Below are 25,196 nucleotides of genomic sequence, written 5' to 3' on the forward strand. Positions count from 1 at the left end.
GCATTCTGTCTTGAATGAGTTTTCACATTTATACTGGACACATGGAGGGAAGAAGGCATGTTGAAAGTCTGGGCCTGTACTTTAGGGAAGAACATTTTATGGGTTAGAATATCTTCCAAACCCAACAAGTCTCCACAAGGCCTTCTTTATGTCCCTGTTCCTCAATCTGTAGATTAAGGGGATCAGCATGGGGGGTGACTGTCATTTATACCACAGAAGAAACCATTGCAGTGTCTGCAGAGGAGGAGGAAGAGGGCTGGAAATACACCAGAAAGAGTGTGCCATAGAAGAGAGTGATGACTGTCAGGTAAGCGCCACAGGTAGAGAAGATTTTGTGATTCCCCCCCGCCCCACAGAGGGGACCCTGAGGACTGTGTGGATGATGTGGGCATGAGACCAGGAAACAGGTGAAATGGACCATGGTCAAGAGGGCTCCTTCTGCAAACATCATGACCTGAAAGATGTGGGTGTCTGAACAGGCAAGTTTGAGGAGTTGGGGCATGTTGCAGAAGGAATGTGGGGTGGAATGTGGGGCACAGAAGTAGAACTGAGACATGAGGAGAGTGAGCAGGCCAGGAGGTGGGCACAGAGCCAGGATGTGGTGATGAGGAGCAGGCACCACTGGAGACACATGATCCCGGTGTAGTGAAGAGGGAGGCAGGTGGCCACATGGTGGTCATATCCCATCCCAGCCTGCTGGAAATCATCCAGCAGGGCCAATGCCATGAAGAAGTACATCTGTATGGGGCACCCAATGTAGCAGATGGTGTGGTGCTGTGTCTGGATGTTGACTGACACCTTGGGGACAGCGGTGCAGGAGAAGCAGGTGTGGATGAAGGAAAGTTTGGCCAGAAAGAAGTACATGGGGGTGTGGAGGTGAGGGTCTGAGCCAAAGGCCAGGATGATGAGCAGGTTCCCCAGCAAAGTGACCAGGTACATGGCCAGGAAGAGCCCAAAGAGGAGAGGCTGATGGTCTGGGTGTGGAGAGAAGCCTGGGAGTAGGAAGTCAGAGAAGCTTGTTCAGTGTCTGAATTAGAGAAATTAGAGCAGAATCTCCCTTAAATAAAGACATGCTATCAATATTACTGAGTCAAAAGACTTTGGTAAACTTTCCTCTATCCCTTGAAAAGGTCACTGAGGTTCACTAGTACATGTAACTGCTAATGTACAAATCGGACAGTGAAATCTGATAAGAAGGCATCAGGGTAGAATGTGTTTTGATGTCTGGTCTCCTTTAACACGGCAAGTGTTCCCCTTGGGTGTTCTGAATGAGACTGGACTGGGGTTCACATGGAAAAACATTTCCAAGTTCTCTTTAAAAAACATGTAGAACGCTCATTTAAATTTATTCTCTTATTGCTGTGCTCACCTGCAGTTCATGTATATACTAGGATTTATTGAGCAAAATCAGGAGCTGTGTGTGCTTTTGTGTGTGTATGCACACACATATCAAGGGAGATGGAAGAAAGAATAGTTTCTTCAGAGAGGAGCCAGCTGGGCCTTAAGGGTCTCTATCTGTTCTGTCAATGCTCTGGCCCCCTTTGCTTTGAAGACCCTCCCCATGAATTAGTGAAGGGGAGAACCCTGCAAACTGAAGAGCACTTTATTATGAAGGACACACCATTTTTGTTTTAATCATCAACTTCGTCTTCCTCGTGTTCTGTTTGACTACCTGGGCTTTGGCCTCTGGAGATGGGGTGGGAATTGTTTGTGTTCCTTATGCTCACTCTGTCTTTGGTTAACTACTTGCCACTGAATCTCTGATTCTGGTTTTGTGCCATGTGTATCTACCTCATTGACTCACTGCCATCATTCCTGTATGTGGAGTGCAGGCTGCTAGAAAGGGCAGTGATGTTACCGACATTGTTAGTCACAGGTGATAAAATGTGAACATGGGATACAGGATGTGGTGACAAAACTCTGGGTGATGTGCTTCACTGCTCTGGTCCTCATGTGCCTTTTCAATTGGGGTGAATTTTTAGTCCCTTTGAGCTTTGCTCTTCTCCTTTCTAAGATATAGATAATACCCCTACCTGATAGGATTGTTGAAGAGACCAGAGGCTGGAACTCGTGTCAGTTTCTTCATGAGTCATGATGTGTAGGTAATATGTGGACTTGAAATGACCTGTGGGATGGTGTGAGGGATAATGTGATCAGTCAGTGGTGGCCGAGTTTGTTTAAGGTTGTGAGGAAAAATATAAGATACCTCTGGAGTCTGCAAGTTTCCTCACTCTTTACACTTAATGAAATCTTGACAAAGTCACGAACTTTTTCAGGTTTGGTTTCTTCATTGGCTCAAATAGAATAATGCTGGTGTTCGCTGAGTAGAGTGGTTATGAGGAGTAAATTTGATAATGATGACATGATATTCAGATAAAGACTGACAAATACTAAACATTCATTAAATATGATCCATTATTATTATTTATTATTTTAAAAATGTTTTAATAATATTAAAAAAGCAAATAATTAAAATTATTATTATTATTATTATTATTAAACATCTTTTAAAAATGAAGCTGTTGCATCATTTCTGTGGTCTTGGTCACTGTGTCATCATCATCATCATCATTACCAGCATCATCAGCCCAGCAGCACCACAGTGGACAGTTTTGGACCCTACTCAGAACTATGTATCACAAAGGATTTATTTTGGCATCTGGAAATGAAGTCAAATTTACTGGGTTGAATCACTTAATCATAAGAACCTCCAACTTATTAAGTATGTCATGGGAATAAATAACTGTATCATATAATTATTTGCTGGATCAAATATTAATAAAAAGAAATGGTGTGAATGAGTTTGACAAATATTAAGTGGAACTAGAATAGTAAATTAGGGATGTCGATGTGGTGTGGTGGCTAAGAGTGATTCTGGGAGGTGTGCTTTTTCCAGTGGACTGAGAGTGAATTATTCTCTGTGATTGTGCAGGTACTATGACCTGGTCACTAATGGGGCTTGTGGAATGGTGGTCTGAGGCCAATTCTCCACACTGCCTTCGGTCTGCACCTTCAGGGATGTGATGAATCCCAGACAAGCTGCCCTGCATGGGGATCAGAAGATCCAGAAAATGTATGACAGAGAGGGATGTAGAAAAGAAGGCAAAAATGAAGAGGATCTATGGGCTTTGTGTGTGTGTGTGCATGCATGTTTGATTGCACCTGCACACATGTGGCCTCAGGTAGACTCTGCTCCTTGTCCCCTTCCCTGTGCCTAGAGGTGCTGCATGGCATCAGTCTGTGACACTTGCATGAAGGAGCTTGGGTTCACTGTCCTGTTGTCTCCCCAGGAAGACATGGCTGGAGTCCCAGAGCTCTTCCTTGTGTGTAGGAACCAGAGAGACTGAAAACTCAGGTCACTGGTGATGCCCCAGGCTTAGGATCCAGGAGGAGCTGCTGCCTATTCACAGGCAGTGTCTCCTGGGGCCCAATCCCAGACCTGCTACTTAGAGACTCAATGGGACAATTGACCAACATGCCAGCTGTCCCCTCTTTTTGTTGTTCCCCTGTGTCCCAGCAACATCTGTGATAATTCCATTTGACGGACCAGGCTGGTCTCCATGCTGCATCCTGGTTTCTTCCCAGGTGAGGAGCAGCTGTGATCCATCCTCCCAGCCTTAATACTGAACATGTCCACACTCTGTTCATGGCACCCATGCTTCCTAATTAGAGTCCTGTCCTCCTGGGTGACTGCATTATGTCACAGGAAATAAGTAAAAAATAAAGAGAGACTAGATCAGAGGTCACACTAATGGTTTTAAATGTCATGTAGAAGAGGAAGTATTCAATGATCTCAGAGAAACTAGATATGAATAATATTTAGATTCTGATTTGGGACTAGGGTGGCTAAACTTTTATTTATAAACATAAATTAATTTCTGGATAAGTTCATTTTTTTTTGTTTAAATGTATACTACATAGGGGAGACTATAAGAAACATGTATTTTCTCTTATGAATGTTAATAATATTAATGCCTATTCTTACATCACTCACCTTAAATACTATATGGGTCAGTCCTTTATTTATTTGCTGCTCTGAGCTAGGTTTTTTTCTTACTTTTTTGATTAAAAATTTATTTACTTATTCACTTATTTTTTTTGCCTTTTAGGGCTGTACCCGTGGCATATGGAAGTTCCCAGGTTGAATTTGAGCCACAGATGCTGGCCTATGCTGTAGCCACAGCAATGCAGGATCTGAGCCACCCTGTGAACTGCACTACAGCTCATGGTAATACCAGATCCCTAACCCACTAAGTGAGGCTGGGGATTGAATCAGTGTCCTCATGGATACTGGCTGGATTTGTTTCTGCAGTGGCACAATGAGAACTCCTACTTTTTTTAATTTAAAAAATTTTACTGTGGTTGAACCTGATGGAATATAATCTGAGAAAAAAGAATATAGAAATATATTCACTGGTTCAGTTTGCCATAGAGCAGAAATTGACTGAACATTGTAAATCAACTATAATAAAAAATAAAAAAATAAAAATAAAGATTTTAACACAATTTTACACATCACTTTCCATTTATTGTTATCAAGGATATTGGGCAATAGTCCCCATGTTTACAGTATATACTTGAATCTCTCTTACATCCAATAGTTCATACCCCCCATTCCCCCACCTTCATACTACCCTCCTCCCCCAGTGGTATCCACTAATTTGTTCTCTGTATCTGTGAGTCTGCGTCTTTTATGTTTTATTCTCTAATTTGCTGTATTTTTTTGATTCCACACATAAGTGATATCCTACAATATTTGTCTTTCTTCTGACTTACTTCTTTTAGCATAATGCCCAAGAAATTCTTAGAAACCAATCACGTAGGCGTCAGTTCCCAGATTCAGAAGATCATCATGACCAGCAGGGTGAGTCTCCTTTTTTGTATCCTGTTAGTCTTTCCCCTTCTCTTCTTCTCAAAGTAAAATAATCCTTACCATCTTGATAACATTTTATTTTAGTGTTTCCTGCCTTTGAGCATTATAGCCATGCCCTAAAACAATGTGCATTCTTTTTTCATGCTCCTTTGTTCAGTCTTACATCAACCAGGTAGCTGTATGGAGTGGTAATTTGTTCATTTCTATTTCTAAAAGTTGCCCTGCTGTATATGACCCCACACATTACTCATGCAGCCTATTTTTTTTTAATTTTTTGTTATTATAGTTGATGTACAATGTTCTGCCCAATTCTACTGTACACATATATGTACATAAACATTCTTTTTTCTCACATTATTCTCCATAATGTTCCAAGACAAGTGATCGGATATAGTTCCCTGTGCTGTACAGCAGGATCTCATTGCTTATCCACTCCAAATGCCATAGTTTGCATCTACTCACCCCAAACTCCCAGTCCATCCCCCTCGGCAATCACAAGTCTGTTATCCATGTCCCTGAGTTTGTTTCTTTTCTATGGGTAGGTTCATTTTGTGTCATATATTAGATTCCAGATATAGGTGATATCATATGATTTTTGTCTTTCTTGTTCTGACTTAGTATGAGTATTTCTAGTTCTATCCAAGTTTTTGCAAATGGCATTATTTGTTCTTTTTTATGGCTGAGTAGTATTCCATCGTGTACATGTACCACATCTTCTTAGTCTATTCATCTGTCAATGGATATTTAGGTTGTTTCCATGTCTTGGCTATTGTGAATAGTGCTACAATGAACATAAGGGTGCCATATCTTTTTCAACAAATGTTTTCTCCAGGTATATGACCAGGAGTGGGATTGTGGGGTCATACGGTGATTCTATATTTAGTTTTCTAAGGTCCCTCCATACTGCTTCCCATAGTGGTTGTACCAATTTACATGCTCAGTGTAGGAGGGTTCCCTTTTCCCCACACTCTCTGCAGCATCTATTTGTAGACTTACTGATGATGGCCACTCTGAGTGTGAATTGGTATATCTCTTTGTAGTTTGTTTTTTTTTTTCAGAATTTCATTTTTTATCATTTATTTATATATATATATATATATTTTTTTCTACCACACATCATGGTGACCCAGTTACACATACATGTATACATTCTTTTTTCTCACATTACATGTTCCATCATAATTGACTAGACAAGAGTTTCCAGTGCTACACAAAAGGATCCCATTGCTAATCCATCCCAAAAGCAACATTCTGCATCTATTTACCCCAAGCTCCTAGTGCCTCCTCCTCCCTCCCCTTCCCCCTTGGCAACCACAGGTCTAGAAAATATTCAAACTCCCACACCAAAAAGAAAGAAATAGTAACCCCCCCAAAAAAATACAAAGGGTTGTTCTTGCATAGAAATAGGCTTATAAGACTACAGGGTATCTTCCCCAAAATCACAGGGGGGAAGCAAACAAGCAAGATGAAGAAGCTCAGAAATGATTCCCAGTTAAAACAACAGGAGAACTCACCTAAAGCAGTCAACAATGAAACAGACCTCTGCAGTCTGACAGACTTTGAGCACTTTGTAATTTTGATTTGTATTTCTGTAATAGTTAGTGACTTTGAGCATTTTTTCATGTATCCCTTGGCCAGCCATATGTTTTCTTTGGAGAAATCTCTATTCAGGGCTTCTGCTCATTTTTCAATTTTTTCTTTTTTCTTTTTTCTTTTTCTTTTTCTTTCTTTCTTTTTTTTTTTTTTTTTTTTGCTGTTGAGTTGTATGAGTTGTTTGTGTATTTTAGAGATTAAGCCCTTGTCAGTTGCATCCCATCATTTGAAACAATTTTCTCCCATTCTGTATGCAATCTTTTGTTTGTTTGTTTGTTTTCCTTTGCTGTTCAAAAGCTTATAAAGTTTATTAGGTGCAACTGGTTTACTTTTGTTTTTATTTCTATTGCTTCAGAGCACTGACTTAGGAAAAGTTTTGTACAGTTAATGTCAAAGCATGTGTTGCCTGTGTTTTATTCTAGGAATTTTATGGTTCCTGACTTACTTTTAAGTCTTTAAGCCATTTAGAGTTTATTTTTGTGCATGGTATGAGAATGTGTTCATTTCATTGATTTACATGAGGCTGTCCATGTTTCTCTGCACCACTTGCTGAAGAGACTGTCTTTCCCTATTTTATATTTTTGCCTCCTTTGTCAAAGATTAATTGACCCTAGGTGTCAGGGTTTATTTCTGGGTTCTCTATTCTGTTCCATTTGTCTGTATGTCTGGTTTGATACCAGTACCACACTGTCTTGATGACTATGTCTCTGTAATATTGCCTGAAGTCTGGGAGAGTGATGCCTCCTGCTTGGTTTTTGTTGTTCAGAATAGCTTTGGCAATTCTGGGTCTTTTGTGGTTCTATATAAATTTTGGATGGCTTATTCTAGTTTGGTGAAAAAGGTCCTGTGTAATTTGTTAGGGATTGCCTTGACTCTGTAGATTGCCTTGGCTATTATGGCCACTTTAATAAGATTAATTCTTCCAATCCAGGAGCATACACTATCTTTCCATTTATTTGAATCCTCTTTAATTTCATTGATTACTCTTTTATAGTTCTCAGCATATAAGTCTTTTACCTCCTTGGTCAGTTTTATTCCTAGGTATTTAACTTTGGGGGGCAAAATTTTAAAGGTATTTTATTTGCATAGTCCTTTGCTAATATTTCATTGGTAGTATATAGAAATGCATCAGACTTCTGAATGTTAAACTTCTATCCTGCTACTTTGCTGAATTTATTGATGAGTTTGAGTAGATTTTGTGTGGCAATCTTAGGGTTTTCTATTTATAGCATCCTGTCATCTGCATAGAGTGACAATTTTACCTCTTCTCTTCCAATTTGGATACCTTTCATTTCTTTTGTTTGTCTGATTGCTGTGGCTTGGACTTCCAATACTATGTTGAGTAAAAGTGGCGAGAGTGAGCATCCTTGTCTTGTTCTAGATTTCATTTTGGTTTATTTTTATTTTATATATATATATTCTTTTTGGGGCTGTACCCACAGCATATAAAGGTTCCGAGGCTAGGGGTCTAATCAGAGCTAGAGCAGCCAGTGTACACTACAGACAGAGCAATGCCAAGTCTGACTCATATCTGTGACCTACACCACAGCTCAGAGCATTAATGGGTCTTAAACCCACTGAGTGAGGCCAAGGATTGAACTCTCAACCTCATGGTTCCTAGTCAAATTTGTTTCCCTTGTGCCATGATGGGACCTCCTTGTTCCAGATTTTATTGAGAAGGTTTTCAGCTTTTCTCTGTTGAGTATTATATTTGCTTTGGGTTTGTCATAAATGACTTTTATTACATTAAGGTATGTTCCCTCTATACCCATGTTGGTAAGAATTTTTGTCATGAATCAATGTTGGCTAAAACCTATTCTTCATAAAATAAGTTGCTTTCTTTTTGTTTTTTTTTTTTTTTGGTTGTTAGGAATAATGCTGTGACAGTCATTCCAGTATATTTTTCTTGGTGCTCGTGTGCACATATATCTTTCTTACAAAACTAAGAGTGGACTTTCTTGGTTTTAGAATGTCTGCCTCTTCAGTTTTAGTTCACAATATGAAATTGACTTCCAAAGAGATTGTACCAAGTTTCACTTCCATCAGTAATGTGTGAAGATGTAGTTGTATCTCATTCTCAAAACACTTGGTGGTGTCAGCATTTTTCATTGTACTCATTTGGTGTGTGTATATGGAGGGGCATCTCCTGGTGGTTTGATTTTGTATTTCATTGATTAGTAATGAGATTGAGTATCCTTTAAATACTTATCAGCATTTTTGTCTTTCTAAGGCCACAGCCTTGTCACATGGAAGTTCCCTGGCTAGGAGTCAAATCAGAGCTTTAGTTGCCAGCCTATGCCACAGCCACATCAATCCAGGATCCTAACTGGATCTGTGACCTATACCACAGCCTAAGGCAATGCCAGATCCATAACTCACTGAGCAAGGCCAGGGATCAAGCCCCTGTCCTCATGGATACTTGTTGGGTTCATTAACCACTGAGCCATGACAGGAACTAACTTATTAGCATTTTTATTTCCTAATTTTGAAGCTGCATGTGTAAATGTTTATTTTTCTATCTAGTTGTCTATTGTATTCTAATTTATTGAGGGGACTATTTAAATATTCTAGATAGCAGTCCTTTTTGAATTGTATGTTCTACAGATATTTTCTCTTACCTTGTGGATTTGTCTTTTCACTCTTCTTACTTACCAAACACTCTTGCTTGCTAAGTAAATGTTGAAAATATTAACTGATTGACATCATCAGTACGTTCTTTCTTCTTAATGCTTTACTTGCATCTGGCTTATGAAGTCCATTTTTCCCTGAGTTCAGGAAGGGATTTTTCAACACATTCTTCTAAAATCTTTATAATTTTGGTTTTCAAAATTAGTTCTTTAGTCCATCTGGAATTCATTTTTGTGTTATGTTGTGACTTGGTGGTGGGAGTGTCTTTTTTAAACTATTTTTGTTTGCATTGAGACCTTTAATGTTGACCTAAAGAAATGTACAACCTAATAGTTGAGAGTTAAGTTTTATTAGGGGCAAAATTAGGACTTAAACCAAGGACGCAGCATCTCAAGTAACCCTGAGAAAACTGCCCCCAGAAGCAGGGGAGAGTTAGGATATAGTGGAGTTTTACTAACAAAGGACAGGTAGTAGGAATAAAAGATTACAGAAAAACAGATATCTCAAATTACAGAATTTATTGCTTTTCTTTGGGAAGATGCAAAGTTCTGGGCTCATGGACATCATTCCTTTGGCATGCACCTCAGCTGTCTGGAGCCAGCATCCTCTGTTTTCACAGACTCAGGTTCCCCAGGGTTTGCTGTTAGGAGTGGCTGCAGTCTGATGGCTGCTAGATGGCAAGTATTCTTTGTTTCTTTCCTGAGTTCCCTCAGGGCTCACCAGCTCTCCCTTGGAGGTGGCTGTACTCACAGATGACTGTGATATCTTTTGTTTTGTTGAGTTAACTACAGCCAAGGGGGCAGCCTTTCAGGCAGCTCTGCAATACCACCCCAAAGAGGAGAGGGGAAATATCAGGATTTGTGATAAAGGTGAAGGGGGAGGTTCATGCATCTATGGATACTTACAGATGTTTGTTGCTGGTCTTGTGAAGGTTACTAATAGTCATGAGGAGCAGACTTCACCAACTAGTGCTTTTCTAGGTAGGAGAAAATACAATAATTGGGCCCATAAAATCTTCTCCTAAAAATATGTAAGTATCTGAAGACCCGGTTTTCCCATTTGCACAGAGCACAGAGGGCCTCACTCTTGATCTCCACCCTGAGGTCTCCTCAGGAGACGGTGAGGGTCAGCAGCTGCAGGGGCTCATAATTTAACCCATTAGAGAGAGTTGGCAGTTGCCAAACTCCAGTTCAAAGTGGTCCTCCATGGTCATAAATACAAACATGGCTTTGGGAGGCCTTTTATGACCATTTATTCCAGTAGTGTTAGGAATGTTTATTCCCAGGTTTGGCAAAGATGTCTTTGGTAGGCCACTCAATGTGTGGATAACTCTGTTCCTTGATGGTGGTGGGGTGAGCACACTGAACCCTAACCCGTTGAGGTATGTCCCCAGAACTTGTTCCTTTGGACAAATAATTCTGCAAAGAGGCTGAGGGTAGTGAGGCAAATAAGTATTTATTAAGGAGAAGAGAGATAAGATAGTTGTAGAAAAAGCACAGACCAGCTGGTGGGGGTAGGGAAAAGAGAGAGGGAGGGAGAGACAGAGAGAGAGAAAGACCAAGATAGGAAGAGAGTGACACATGCTTTGGAGGGCCTTGAAATCACTCCTATGGGGGCAGACCTTCTGCGCTTCCTCTGGCCAATCATCTTGCTTTGTGTGGTTTTGGCCTGACTAAGGCCCTCCCTTGTTAATGTGTATTTGTCAACCAAGCCACCCCTCAGCAACTCCATGAGGAGGCCCCTGGAGACCCCTAGTGTCTCTACTGATGAGGTGTAGTCCCCAGTATCTTTTAATGGAACTCCCCAGTGTTTCCATGAGGGGGTACACTGAACCCCCCAGTGTCTTCACTGGCAAGTATATTCCCCAATATCTTTCACCTGTGCTTCCCCCAGTGTCTCCTCTGAGAGGGTATTCCCTGGTGTTTTTCAACCAGCTTCCCCATTCCCCTCAGTATTCTTCTCTGATGGGATATTCCCCCTGGTATCTTTCAAACAGTGCCCCCCCACCCAGTCTCTTTTAACTGAGGGGCAGGTACCTATTACACACCACCAAATAAAACTCAGGATCATCAACTGATATGGGAGATCTGAGATCCAGGAGAGATTCATGACAATTTGTCTAGACTCCCCAAGGAGGTGGATAAGCAGAAGGGGCCTATGGTGGTACCAAGGCTCTAATTCCTTGTAGAGTTCAGGCAAATGATAGAAGTCTGCTTTGGGTCTCTTTTTTCATGGACCCAAAAAATGTCTACTTAAAAAAATGCACAACCTGATAGTTGAGAGTCAAGTTTTACTTGGGGCAAAATTAGGACCTAAATCCACAAAAGAACATCTCAAGTAACCCTGAGAAAACTGCTCCCTGGAGACAAAGGGGCAATCAGAATACATAGGAGTTTTAGCAACAAAGGGCAGGTAGCAGGAAAAAAAAAGATTAGAGGAAAACAGATATCTCAAGTTAGGGAATTTAGCACTTTTCTATGGAAAGATGAAAAGGTCTGGGCTCACTGAAATCATTCCCCTGATATGTGCCTCAGCTGTCTGGGGCCAGCATCCTGTGTTTTCACAGCCTCAGTTTCCCCAGGGTTTCTGTTAGGAGTGGCTTCAGTCTGATGGCTGCTAGATGGCAGGTATTCCCTGTTCCTTCCTGAGTTCCCTCAGGGCCCACCAGCTCACCTGGTAGTACTTGCAGATGACTTTGATATATTTTGTTTTGTCAACTTAACTACAGCCAGGAGGCAGCATTTCAGAGAGCTCTGCAATACCACCCCAAAGAGGAGAGGGGAAATATCAGGGTACATGTGATAAAGGTGAAGGGGAAATGTATGCATCTATGCCCACATTTTACAGAGGTTTGTTGCTGGTCTTGTGAAGGTTACTACTAGTCACCAGGAGTAGATGTTACCAATTAGTGCTTTTCTAGATAGGAGAAGATGCAAGAATTGGGCCCATAAAATCTTCTCCTAAAATATCTAAGTATCTGACGACCTATTTCTCCAGTTTGCCCAGAGCACAGAATGCCTCCCTGCTGACCTCCACCCTGAGTTCCCCTCAGGAGATGTTAAGGGTCAGCAGTTTCAGTGGCTCATGTTTTAACCCACATAGTCAGATGGCAGGTGCCAAACTCCAGTTCACTTTAATAATGTGAACGGTTCATGTATAGACTCTTTTGAATGGCAATACTATGGAACTATCAGCAATGAATAAAATGAAGTATTGTTGCTTTTCTTAGAGAATTCCTATCTTTTATTTATTTTTCCTATCCTACTGCACTGGATGTGACCTCAAGTACAGTGTGGGATAGTTGTGGTGAGAGCTGGTGTTTATCTTGTTCCTCATGGGAGGGAGAGTAATTAAATGTACAACCATTACATATTATCTATGCTCTATGTGTGAAAAAAGAACTCCTTTTTTTCAGGTGAAGGAAATTTTCTTCTATGTCTACTTGCTATGTGAACTGGAGTTTGGCACTTGCCATCTGCCTCAACATAGATTAAATCATGAGCCACAGTAGCTGCTGACCCTCAACCCCTTACCCCCTGGGAGCTCAGAGTGGAGATGAGGAGTGAGCCACTCTGTGCTCTGGGAAAACTGGATGAAGAGGTCTTCAGATAATTAGATATTCTTAAGAAGAAATTCATTGAATCCAATTCTTGCAACCCCTCCTAAGTAGAAAAGCACTAAAATCCTTCATGGTGATGTCTGTTCCTTATGACTAGTAGTAACCTTCACAGGACCAGCAGCACACTTTTGTGAAATGTGTGCCTGGCTGTATGCACTTCCCCCTTCACCTTTATCACACACATTCTAAGGTTATTTCCTCCTGCCTCTTTGGAGCAGAATTTCAGAGTTTTCTTAAATGCTGAACCCAGGCTATTTTTTAAAAAAACAAAGGCTGTCACAGTCATCAGTGAGTGCAGCCACCCCCAGGGGTGTGAGAACTGAGGGAACTCAAGAAGGAAACAAAGAATACCTGCCATCTAGCAGCCATCAGACTGCAGCCACTCCTAACAGCAAGCCCTGGGGAAACAGAGGCCTTGAAAACACAGGATGCCAGTCCCAGAGAGCTGAGGTTCATATCAGAGGAATAATTTCCCTGAGCCCAGACCTTTTCATCTTCCCATAGAAAAATGCTAAATTCCTTAGTTTGAGATATCTGGTTTTCTATAGCCTTTTGTTCTTATTGCCTGGCTTTTGCTGCTAAAACTCCTATGTATCCTGATTGCCCCCTTGTCTCCAAGGAGCAGTTTTCTCAGGATTACTTGAGATGCTCCCTCCTGGGTTAGGTCTAATGCTGCCCAAAATAAAACTTAAGTTTCAAATTTTAGGTTGTACTTTTTTTTTTAAGTTGACCACTAACAGAACATTTCAACTAGCTTGTGTTTAATTATATCAATTTTTTTCTTGCATCTATTGAGATGTTATTCTGGCATCATGTAATCCCTGTCATTTGTTTTATCATTATATTGACTTACTTGATTTTTAAATGTTAAATCAACTTTGCATTCCTGGGAAAACTCAACTTGATAATACTGTCATCATGTTTTCTCTTCATTGTTTTGATAATCTTACTAATATTTTACTTTGACTCAATGCATTTAATTCATGAATGAGATGAGCCTATTCCTATTCTCTTTTGCAATGTCCCTGTTAGTTTTAAGTATCAAGGTTGTGCTAATCTCCAAATGGGAACTGGTGAGTGCTTCTTTAATTTCTAGTCTCTGAAAGAGTTTTGCAAGCCAGAAATTCTTTCTTGCTTGAATGTTTATAAAATTCACTGTTGCAGCCCTGAGAGCCTGAAATTTTCTTTGAAGAAAGGATTTTGGCTATCAATCCAGTTTCATCAATAGTTACAGGTCTATTTAGATTTTCTATTTCTTACTACATTTTTTGGTGGGTTGTGTATTTTTTAATCTAAATTTAAAATTTACTTGTATAAAATGATTCATAATATCCCCTTTAATTTAATATCAGAGGTAATGTCATTTTTTAAAGAGAAGTATTTTAATGATGTAATTTCATTCTAAAATAACATTTGATTATATGAAAATACTATATTCTATAAGAAAATGAAAAAAAATTGAGTATTTGTATGAATTCTGCAAAGGGGAGGATTTTTAATTCTTGCTCTATCAAAAGGGGTTAAAAAGAAGCTGTCTAAATTTGATAATGAAATAAAAACTTCCTTATATAAAAAAATCACAAAGTTAAGAAGTAAAGAATTACCTAAGAATATTACCAAGGCAAACAATAACAAGCTGTAATGTCTTTAATATAAAAAGGTCCATACAAATCAAAGAAACTTCCCAGAAGGTAATAGGCAGATGACATGAAAAACAATTAATAAGGGAATTTAAAAAATTTGTTAAGAGAGCCAGGAAAAATAGTCTCTTTACCAATATTAAAATAATTAATAAAACTAAAGCCAGGAGATATCATTTTGGCTATCATATTAGTTACATTTAAGGGGAAATGTGAACATCAGAATTTGGAAAGGACATAGACAAAAGGGCAGAGTCATTTACACATGCTGGCAGCATGGATAATGAGACTGCAGGAAGTGCTACTTAGATGTTCTACTTTTGACAATATTGAAAGTTCCATATGATGAATATAAAAATCATTTCATTTCAGAGTCTTTCATTGTATTGTTATATGTAATAGAGAAAGCTTTTTTTAAAAACAAGTGGCTGCACCTGTGGCATATGGACATACCAGAGTAGGGATTGAGCCACAGCCACTGTAAAAGAAATGCTGAGTAGTTATGTTGTGAGCCACACAGGAAGTCCTAGAGAAAGCTTTGAATGTCCTTAACATCCAATAATGGTGAAACACAATATAAGTCAAGGATCTTTTTTCTCATATAAAATCAGTTAATAACATGAATGTAGTTCTTATATAAGATTAAGCAAAAATGCTATAAAATTGTACATCCAGTATTTTGTCACCAAAGGACAAAAAAGCAACTACAGGGAGTTCCCATTGAGGCTCAATGAACCAGACTAGTATCCATAAGGATGTGGGTTTGATTCTTGTCCACACTCAGTGCATTAATGATCTGTCATTGCAGCAAGCTGCAGTGCATTTTGCAGATGCGGTTCAGATCTGGCATTCCTGTGGCTGTGGCATAAGCTGGCAGCTACAGCTCTGATTCTGCCCCATCCTGGGAACTTGCACATGCCACAAGTGAAGCCCTAAAAAAGGCAAGAAGGAAAAAAAAAAGGAGGGAAATCATGTGTAATATTACTTGTGATCATCTTTAAAATGCAGAGATGGTGAGATTTTCCTTTTCTTCTTTTTCCTATTAGTGTATTTTACAAATTTACTGTAAGGAGTATATATTTTACTTAAGTACAGAAAAATGAAACAAGCCAGAATTTAAAAACTAAAAAAAATCACAAACCTGTCTCAATACACCTCATCAATCACTGTCATAGTCTTTGATGTTTTTGTTGGTTTTGGTTGCACTTGTGCCACATGGAAGTTCCCAGGCTAGGGACTGAATCCAAGCTGCAGCAGGGACATATGCCATATCCTTAATCTGGTTTGCCACAGTGGGACTCCCCACAGTCTTAGTTCTAATCCCAGCTGTGTGATTTTGACATAGCATCTGATCTATCTGTGCCTAGTTTCCGCTCCTAGAATTATTCTTGCTCACTTACACACAGAAAAAAGTGCTTCTTCTTGGTTCATCTTTCCCTTGTATAGCTTAATCCCTATAAGTGAGGTGTTTCTAAAGCTGGGTATGGAGGTGGTCCCTGAAACTGAGACATTTGACTCTCCCAGATATTTTCACATGTCTTGTAGTGAATGGACAGGTTCACTATAGCCTGAGTTGTTACTTGGGCTTCCTCCAAGAACCTACATCCTGTCTGATGTCATCTTTTGAGGATTCCCACTCTGATTTGACTATGCTTGGTCACCAATACCCAGGCAAGTCATGCTACAGGGGCTTCTAGCTACTCCTACTCCAGGATGTAGCTCTTTCCTTGGCCAGTTAAGACTAAACCAGTCACACCAAGTCAGACATTCTCCCCTTTCAAAACCTGCTTGGGATGCTGAGAACCAACCTGCTTTGAATTCAAGGTTTCAAAGTTACAACAACAACATCTGAGAAGAAAGCATTTCTTGGAGCCTGAGCTTTTAGTCTGGGAATGACATTTTATTGAGTAGAACTTTTCCCCCAGTTGAAGAATCTGGACAAAGCCTCCTTCATGTAACTCTTCCTCAATCTGTAGATAAAGGGGTTCAGCATGGGGGTGACCACTGTATATATCACAGAGGCCACCATTCCAGTGTCTTCAGAATAGTAGGAGGAGGGCTGGAAATACACCAGAAAGAGGGTCCCATAGAAGAGAGTGACAACTGTCAGGTGAGCACCACAGGTAGAGAAGACTTTGTGCTTTCCCCCAGGAGAGGGGACCCTGAGGACGATGTAGATGATGTGGGCATGAGAGATCAGGACACAGGTGAGAGGGGTAATGCCCAAGAGAATGGCCTCAGTTAACATGGTGACCTGAAAGATGTGTGTGTCTGAGAAGGCAAGTTTGAGGAGTGGGGGCATGTCGCAGAAGAAGTGTGGAATGGAATGGGAGGAACAGAGGAGAACTGAGACATGAAGAGAGTGAGTGAGAATCCCAGGAGGTGGCCACAAAGCCAGGATGTGGTGACCAGCAGCAGGCAGCACTGGGGACACATGATCATGGTATACTGGATAGGAAGAGAGACGGCCATGTAGCAGTCATATGCCATCACAGCCTGCTGGAAATCACCCACAGAGTTAATGCCATGAAGAATTACATCTGCACAAAGCACACAGTGTAGGAGATTGTGTGGTGCTGTGTCTGGATGTTGACCAGCACCCTGGGGACAACAGTGCAGGAGAAGCAGGTGTCAATGAAGAATACGATGGCCAGGAAGAAGTACATGGGGGTGTGGAGGTGAGGGTCTGAGCCAATGGCCAGGATGATAAGCAGGTTCCCCAGCACAGTGACCAGGTACATGGCCAGGAAGAGCCCAAAGAGGAGAGGCTGATGGTCTGGGTGTGGAGAGAAGCCCAGGAGCAGGAAGTCAGAGTTTCTGGTTTGATTTCTGATTTCCATTGAAAGTGGAAAAATATATGGAAAATATTGCTTAAATACCTGTAGCCTCCAAAAGGTGGCACCATTCAAAGCCTTTTGTCTGATTTCTGTGTTTTTTTTTTTTTTTTTTTCCCCAAAAGTCACAGAGATGCTCTGATGTCTCTTGCTGGTGGGCATGTAAACATGTACAGAGATGAGAACTCAGTACAATGATTAGGAGACTTGTTGAGGGTGAACTCTGCATTTTTGCTGTCCACTAGGTGGTCCTGTAGACTTCCCAGAGGAGGTTGAACTGGAGATTAGCTAGGAAGAGGATTCCTAAGTCTTAGTCCACACCTACCTGTTTAAACAGGAAAGCTAGGGATTTCATAGGCTTGTGAAGTTTGAATAAGGTATCTGTGGGGGTTTCTATTTACTAGAAAATTCTTAAGGGTAGTTCTCTGTGTGTGTGTCTCTCTTCTGAGTCTCTGTGTGTGTACATGTGTGTCATTCAGGAGTAGAGAAGGAATGCACATTACATAAAAAGGTCATAGTAGCACTCAGATATTCTTGGCATGGTGGGATTATTTGTACTCATTTTCTTTTGAAGATCCATCAAATGAGAAAATGTGGATAAAGTTACTTTATAAACTCAAAGATATTTTATAAACAAGCATTCCTATCATCATCACCATCATCATTATCAGCATCATCATCATCACCAACATCATCACCATCATCATCACCATCATCATCATCACCAACATCATCACTATTATCATCATTATCAGCATCATCATCATTATCAGCATCATCATCACCATCATCATCAGCATCATCATCATCACTATTATCATCATTATCAGCATCATCATCATTATCAGCATCATCATCACCATCATCATTATCAGCATCATCATCTCCACCATCATCACCATCATCATCATCACTATTATCATCATTATCAGCAGCATCATCATTATCTTCAACATCATCACCAATGTCAAAATTATCTAATCCTCAGTCCTTAGGAATGTTGACTTTGGTGTCTTAAAGACTAGTTGTGAATCATTTCTGGTTGTGTTACCCTCTGCAACATACACATCCTCAGGTCCTCTTTTTGCTTCAGTTTCCTCATCTGTAAATTGTGTGCCCACTTTGTATACTTATCACAGATAATGAGTGAAATGATATATTCAAAGCACTAACACAGCGTAGGTCTTCAATAAATTGTGACACTTGTTGCTAATATTGCTAGAAGCAGTAGTAGATAAAATGGAACCTGAGCTTCCTGATTCAACAACAACAACAACAAAAAAACCCCTCATTTCTTTTTATATTTTGGGCAGATCTTTTTTTACTATCTCTTCATCCTCATCTAGAAGATGTGGACATAAACTTATCATATAGAACAGCTGAAATTTATCAAAATGCCAGAAACTTAGAAGTTTTATTCAGGACCATATAAAATTCAAAATGAGAGTTTCTGCATTTGTATGCATGGCAAGATGTACACACCAAGAGGCAGTGCCAGCCAGGTTCATGCCATGATCTTTGACATGGTGATAAAATACATCTTCTGGGTCTGACTGACCTTCATCTGACACAAACCCCTTTGTGAGTTGTAACCTTGAGCAAGGTTTAGCAGTCTTTCTGACCTCAATTTCTGCATCTGCTCAAAGAGAATAATTAACAGAACAATCATATAATCCAGCATTCCCACTCCTAGGCATGTATTGGGACAAAACTTTCATTTGAAAAGACACATGCACCCCTATAGTCATTGCAGCAATATTCACAATAGCCAAGACATGGAAAAAAACCTAAATGTCCATTGACAGATGAATGGATACAAAAGATATGGCACACAAACACAATGGAATACTACTCAGCCATAAAAAATAACAAACAATGCCATTTGTAGCAACATGGATGCAACTAGAGATTCTCATAAAAATGATAGAAAGACAATTCTATATGATATCACTTATATGGAATCTAAAATATGGCAAAAAAATCCTATCTAAAAAACAGGAACAGATCACAGACATGGAGTGCAGACTTGTGCTTGCCAGGGGGTGGAGGGGAGAAAGTAGGATAGATGGGAATTTGGGGTTGGTAGATGCAAATTATTATATTTAGAATGGGTAAGCAATGAGGTCTGACTGTAGAGCACAGGGAAGTATACCCAATCTCTTGGGGTGGAACATGATGGAAAATAGTATGAGAAAAAAAGTATGTATATATGTATGTATGAGTGGGTCACTCTGCTGTGCAGTAGAAATTGAAACAACATTGCAAATCAACTTAACTCTAAAAAATCAATACATAACTCATGATCTTGTAAGGACTGAAACAGATAAGGATTGTATAGAAATGGAATGACTACCAGTTTCTATCAAATGGTCATTAAATCCTTGCTTTCCCTGATGTTATTGTTTTATCTCTCTCTTTTTTTGCCCTTGATGGACTTAACAAAATGATGATGTTTTCTGGGGTAACCAACTTGTCCTCTATGTTTACCTAGGACTGTCCTTCTTTCAAAATGGAATGTCCTACTTCCAAAAAAATTTCTCAGTCCTGAGAAATTTGGACTTTTCCTCAGTCATGGTCTGTGTGTGGGAAGTTAGGCTATCAAAACTGTAAAGTTATAGAATATCAATCACCAGGTTACAGACACTAAACTTTCAAGTTATAGAATTATAATAACTATTGTCACCAGTGTCATCATTAGTAAGCTTTGGGTGGCAATGGCTCTAACCTAGTGGTAACCATGACAAAGCATCCGCTTTGACAGGTGAGACCCAGGTTTGAGTTCTACCTGTATCATCTTGGTCAAAGCGTTTGACCTAACAGAACCCCAGTTGTAAAATGAGTCTAAATAAATCTAGCTCAAATCATTCTGAGACTCCAGTTAATAAAGCTGATATTTATGACTGGATCGCTTTGCCGTACAGTAGAAATTGATAGAACAACATAAAACAATTATAATAGAAAAAGACAAACCTAAAAATAAAAAGATGAAAAATAAAAAGTTGCTGAACTCTAAGTGGTTGTGGAGATAGTTGCTCTCCTTGGGTGGTGGCTTAGAAGGAATCTGAAAGCCCCTCAGGATTGATTGGGCTGCAAGTGAATTCTCCAGGCACATTGTACAGGTCCTGAACACTATTATTGCAGCTGCCATATCTCAGCCCCTGCCAGGGACTTGGGGACCACTGATCAGCATTGACTTCAGATTGGATTCTCAGAAAGTTCATGAATATTCAATCATGGTCCTCTTTATGGTGGATAAGAGAGCTAGGGTGTATTTTGCTGAGTAAGGAAGGGGCAAGAAAGGAGAAAGGCATGGGGTAGAGATGTGTGTGTATGTGCATGCGTGTGTGTGTGTGTGTGTGTGTGTATTGGTGTGTTGACCAGTGCCTCCTGTCTCTATGACTCAGGTCTTACCTGGAAATTCTGACCATCCTCAGATCTTGTCAAAATCACAAGGTGTTGGGTCTGCCTCACCTGTTTGGTTTGCCTACCCTCCTTCTCAGTAAGACTCGCTAGCATCTCAGTTTTCTTCCTTCTCTCTAACAGCAGCACAGACCAAAGACCCAGGGCTTGAGCAGTCAATTCAGGAACAGGAACCAGGAGGAGCTGTGGGTTTTTCACATGGTGTGTCTCCTGGGACCCAGCCCCTGATCTCCTAGTTACAGATGAGTCAGAGCAAATGTCTAACCCATCAGCTGTCCCCTCTGGCCCTGGAGTTTTGAACCTCAGTAGGATCAGAGTGACCAAGTCGGGGAATCCTGACAGCACTGCTCTTGGTAACACTCCCATGGGCATGGGTGTGGGTGGGCTCCATCTCCGTGAACCCCAACCTGCTATGGAATTCACACACTAATCAGACCCAGAGCCTCATAAAGGAAAACCAGCAAATAAATAACAATCAATGAGTTGAACAGATTTGATAAATGGTGGGCCATACAAACATCATCTTCAAATTCCTACAGTTCAATACATAGAAAAAATGAATAGGCTTGATCCCCATGATTCCAGAGGGTAGAGATAAAAAAAAATCTGCCTAAGAAACAGGGGTACTGCTGCATGCAAGATTATTTTATACCCTATATTTTTAATTGTGAATTATATATATATCAGAGTATAAAATATCTAGGAATGGTTTTCTTATAGTTGTCCTACTCACCTAGCACCAACTATGCACATATGGATAAATCAGGTATTGTTTGTATTTCCTTATTTTGTCTTTGACATGAATGGAATCATTTAGCTTCTTTCCATCAATGTTGTGTTTTGGGGAACATTCATTTGTATTAGTTACTTGTACCTACAGGTCATTCTTTCTCATTGCTGTCTAGTGAAGGGTCACTGTTTTACTTCATATCTTAAGGGCTATTCATTTTGGAATTCAGAATGCCTTCAATTTTAGGAAAGAAATCCTGTACATGTATCATTATTTCTGTGATAGCATTGATGGGTTCTAGTTTTTCACCTTGTAACCAAACACAGTAATAATTTGGCAAGAAAATGAGGAAATATTCACATCAAGTGAAATAAACACATTTTTGAAAATAGCCACATGTCACTTCAGGTCAGTTTTGGCTACCAAATGAGTTTGCTGAAACTCTATAAAGTACCTTTCATTGATTTTTGAATTTTGGAGACTGCAGTTAAGGGAGTATTACTTAAATTCCATTTTGGATTTTACCCTAATGCAGTTATCCATTCTAATGTTGATGTCTGTGTGAGTTCCATTTGCCATCCCCCCACCCCCTGCCCTAGTTGTTTATTATCTCAAGGAGAATTTCTCCTATTCTCATTAAAAAAATGAAAAACTGACATTTTGAGTAAATGTGACCTGGTCTTCTCCACTGTTTATTTTTCTTAGGAAAAAATTTCTGTGCGTGAATTGGAGAATCTTCTATTTTTATTTATTTTATAATGTCAAGTTTTGGGGTTTTCCTGGGGGGGGCATACACACAGCATGAGTAATTTCCCAGGCTAGGGACTGAACCCATGCCATAGCAGTGATAACTCTGGATCCTTGCCACTTGGCCACCAGGGAACTCTTGGTGAAACTTTTAGACCACCATCCTCTAAAGAGAGCATCTCCACAATAGCAATCATTTACCATTTCTTTGTTCCATTATTGATATTTTAGCGATTGCTCAAGCTTTATTATTTCAAAGCAAATGTCTGGAGAACTGGGGTTTATTCCTCCTTTCTTTTCATCAAGTTGTTAGATTGCTTTCATAGGTGAGAATGTAAAACCACAATAAATGAAGTCAAAAGATCATTTGATTCCATTTTGAACTGCTAGACTTATGAACATTCATGAACCTTCTCCTGGTGTACCCATTCAGGTTTCTCTATGGTTATCTGCCAAGGAATAGAATTGTTTGCAAGGTATTGGTTAATGCTTTAGTTTGGGTCTTCTGAGAAGCAGATGCCAAGGTGGGATTTACTGTGTAAGAGATGCACTGAGGAGGGGGCAGGACAAATTGGGGAGTGCCTTCAAATTCTGATGCAGGGACCTGTGGAAGAAAAGAGGGAAGGAAGAAAGAATGGGGTGGGAAAAGTCTCAGTCTACAGCCAGATACCAAGAGAACTTTAAACAGGACAATGTTTGGGGGAGGTGAACCTGCATCAAAATGGTCCACCAGCAGGTGCCTGTAACTCTCTGGAAATAAGCCTGTCTTGGTATCCCTGTCATGATTAATCATTGGCCAGGAGCAGGCTGTGAAAGCATGTTCTTTGTACCATGGACTGAAAAAAAAAAAAAAAAAAAACCTAAAAGTTGAGGTTTATGTTTCATTAAGTGAACATACTGAGGACTTAAGCCCAGGAAGCAGCCTCTCAGACAGCACTGACAGACCTTTCTAAAGAGGTAAGGAAGGAGCCAAAACATATGTGAATTTTTTCCAAAAACCCAAGAATTTGGTACATCAAAAGATTGCTGTAGGAGTTCTTGTTGTGGCTCAGAACATTAAGGTCTCGAGGTCTCTGTGAGAATGTGGATTGAATCTCTGCCCTCACTTGCTTGGTGTGTTGAGGATCTGGTGTTGCCATAAGCTACAGCATAGGTCTCAGATGGGGCTTGGATCTGGTGTTGTGTTTGCTGTGGTGTAGGCTGGCAGCGGCAGCTCTGATTTGATCTTGGCCCTGGGGTACTCCCAGGTGAAGCCATAGAGAAAAAAATTTGCTGATAATTAAAATAAAACCAGGCATTTCTAGTTGATGAACTTAGTACTTTTGTATGGTAAGATGCAAGAGTCTGGGATCCTTGTGTTCATACTTTTGATATGCACCTTAACTACCCAGAGCTAATATCCTGTTTTTTTTTTTTATCCCCATCCAGAATCCCCTCAGGGTGCCCAGCTGCTGTGGGGTTGATGGCTGCAGTATCCTTTGTTTCCTGATAGTGGGAGACTTTCTTCCTCCACAGCACAACCCTGAGATGGACTGGCAGGGGCAGGAGCTGGGAGTTACTTTTGCTCCCACCACAGCAGAGCTGAGTGGTGCATTTTCATGAATGCCACAGTCTATGCTTTGTGCCACACAGATCCAGTTCTCCCCACACAGGTCTGGTGAGCCCTTCCTCTGTGGAATCTATTTTTTTTTTTTGTCATTTCACTCTTTGCTTTTAGGCCTGTACCTGCTGCATATGGAAGTCCCCTAGGGGTTGAATTGGAACTGCAACCACAACCACAAGCAATACCAAATCTGAGCTGCATCTGCGACCTACACACCACAGCTCACAGAAACCCTGAATCCTTAACCCACTGAGAGAAGCCACAGATCAAACCAACATCCTCATGGATACTAGTTGGATTCAGTTCTTTACTGCTGAGCCATGAAGGGAACTCCCCTCCATGGATTCTTCAGGCCTCCTTTCCTCAGGGGAAACTTAGAAGGGGGAGGGTGGAGGAATGAACCTCCTTTGCTGTCACTGGTCTGGAAGTTGCAGTTACCGCTGATCCTCTCCCTCCTCCAGTGTCCATCCTAAATTCCTCTCATCCTCAGCTGTCCCCTCAGCAGGTCTTGGGGGCAACCTGGTGGTGTGGGCCAAACCATCACTTCTCCGGGGTCTGCAACCTCGATAAGCACAGCTGTCTCAGGCCAGGGTTGCTTCATGTGACCAATTACAGTTACAATAGAGAAGGGAGTGACAAGAGGTGCCCAGGTTTCCTGGAAAACAGTCATCAGAGTCCCCATGTCCTCCTCCCTGTCCCCATTAAGTGAAAGCAGCCTGGCCTTGATCATTGCCTTTGGTCTCAGAAAGTGAGTTCTGGAATTGACCAAATACTCTCACTAACTGGTCCTTTCCCATTTTTTTCTGATTTCTTATTGAAAAGCTCAGGTAATCTGCTTCAAGTTATAACATTCCACTCACTATCACAATCATAACTAACCAGGCAAAGACCACTTACTTCAAATAATTAAACTCCTTTAATTTTCACAAATCATACCTCTTACTTTAGACAGTTAATCTCCTTTACTTCTCACCAAACTCCAAGGGCTGGCTGCTATATAGCTACTACATGGATGAAAAAAACTGAGGTTTGCTAAAAATAAGCAGCAGAGCCAAGTTTTGAATCCCAAACCATTGTTCTCCTTAGTGATTTCTGTACACCATGCCGCCACTATCCACTGGCTCTGCTACTAGAACATGGAAACTCACTAAGTAATTGTAGTTTTTAGCTTGTTGGTGACACTGATTATCCTTTTGTGTCTTGCTTCAAGGCAGACCCTCAGAAAAAGCTCCTGGTCAGTCAAGATCCACTTAATATTTTTTTTCCTCCAGCTTAATTGAGACATAATTGACTTAAAGAATTATACATACATAAGGTGTGGGGAGAGGGAATGGGAGAGACTGAGAGTTTGGGGTCAGTAGATGCAAACTGTTACATTTAGAATGAATCAACAACAAGGTCCCACTGCATAGCCCAGGGAACTATATCCATCCTCCTGGGGTAGACCATGGTGGAAAAAAATATTAAAAAGTATATGTATATATATATGTCATGAATATAATATATATA

General features: G+C 40.4%; 2 pseudogenes; both read right to left on the reverse strand.

Moving 5' to 3' along the window:
* Positions 1 to 205: 205 nt before the first annotated feature.
* Positions 206 to 939, reverse strand: LOC125120913 (putative olfactory receptor 1F2; annotated as a pseudogene).
* A 15,314-nt stretch (positions 940 to 16,253) lies between these two features.
* On the reverse strand, positions 16,254 to 17,193 carry LOC125120914 (olfactory receptor-like protein OLF4; annotated as a pseudogene).
* Positions 17,194 to 25,196: the final 8,003 nt, after the last annotated feature.

This window comes from Phacochoerus africanus, chromosome 2 (assembly GCF_016906955.1).
Source record: "Phacochoerus africanus isolate WHEZ1 chromosome 2, ROS_Pafr_v1, whole genome shotgun sequence".
NCBI classification, from domain to species: Eukaryota; Metazoa; Chordata; class Mammalia; order Artiodactyla; family Suidae; genus Phacochoerus; species Phacochoerus africanus.